Source organism: Carlito syrichta, unplaced genomic scaffold, assembly GCF_000164805.1.
Source record: "Carlito syrichta isolate Samal-C Ts95f unplaced genomic scaffold, Tarsius_syrichta-2.0.1 Scaffold315923, whole genome shotgun sequence".
Taxonomy (NCBI): Eukaryota; Metazoa; Chordata; class Mammalia; order Primates; family Tarsiidae; genus Carlito; species Carlito syrichta.
The window spans coordinates 689,408-690,807 of NW_007260019.1; positions in this window are offsets into that span (position 1 = coordinate 689,408).

Sequence of the window (1,400 nt, forward strand, 5' to 3'; positions counted from 1 at the left end):
GGGTCTCGAACCCGCCGGCTCAGGCAATCCACTCACCTCAGCCTCCCAAAGGCGTGGGATTCCAGGCTGAGCCACCGAGCCCAGCCTCAAAACAGTTTTTGAACTCATCAATTTTGATGCCTTTTAGTGCTTCTGCTATCTTTTGTTTAGCTTCTTCCACGCCAGCAAAACATTTCTCTTTGAGGATGTTTTCATCCAGAGGAACAAAAGACGTCGCTCGGGGTGAGACCAGGTGAGTCGGCAGGGTGGGACATGGGGCCATGCCATTTGGGGTCTAAAACTGCTGGATACTCAGCGCAGGATAGGCAGGTGCATTGTCATGGTGGAAGAACCTGTCACCTGTTTGCCACGACTTGGGATGTTCCTTCCTAGAACTTCCAGATAAAAATGTTGGTTGACCATTTGATCTGGAGGAACAATTTCCGTGTGTACTACAAGGGTCCTGCCCTCCAAAAAATCATTCCAGTTTTTTGGGGGTCCCCCTCACACATCTCATAAGATGCAATAATGATAGTCGCTTTTTATTTATGTGATTGTTTTTCTCATCTCCCCTACTAGATGACAAACTTCCTGAGAGCAGCAGACTGCCCCTATTTTTTATTCACTATTATGCCACGAGGACCCAGCAGAGGGACTAGTCCATGACACGCAGTCAATAAACAACTGAGTAAATAAATTAAGTAAATGATCCATGTATTAATATTACGGCTCAGACGTTGAGTATTTTTATATAGTCTTTTCTTTTAGATCGGTTATAGGTTCTCAACAGGATATTGAGGATGTTTTGGTTTGGATGATATTATTCTGAATAAATGAGTCAGAGGTAATTTTACATTAGTAACAATAACCTAAATATCAAAAAAAGTTTTTAAAAGAATTTTAATCCTTCTTGTTTGTTAAGCTTTTATCTCCCTAAGCAAACAGGCCAGTTATAATCAAGCCCCTGTACCTGTGAGTAGACTTTAGGAATAAAGAAGCCAGGAAAAGATAAATTTTTGCTTCACACGAAACAGTCTTGGTCAAGAGCTTCTCTGGGGAGGAGGTGAGGACTTTCTAAGACAGTGTCAGGCTTCAGGTGACGTGGCTGATTGCCACATTCTTCCTGACGCTGCTGAGTAATCCAGCCTCTTCCACTTTCCCCTTGCTGAAAACCCGGCAAGGATCCAGCACACGCCAGCCATCATCAGGAGTGGCGTCTCACACCCCTTCGTTACCAGCCACGTCCATTCCCAGGGAGCGAATGCCTCATGGGAGGGGACCCAGCCTGTGGACTAAGGTTGGAAAACCAGACGGAAAGGCAGTTAGCACTGTGTCTGTGTGTCCCCATCTTCTCCACCATCCTGGGCAACCCCTTCGGGTCCCCTTCCACCGCGAGAGCTTTTCTGTCCTCTCAGTAAAAC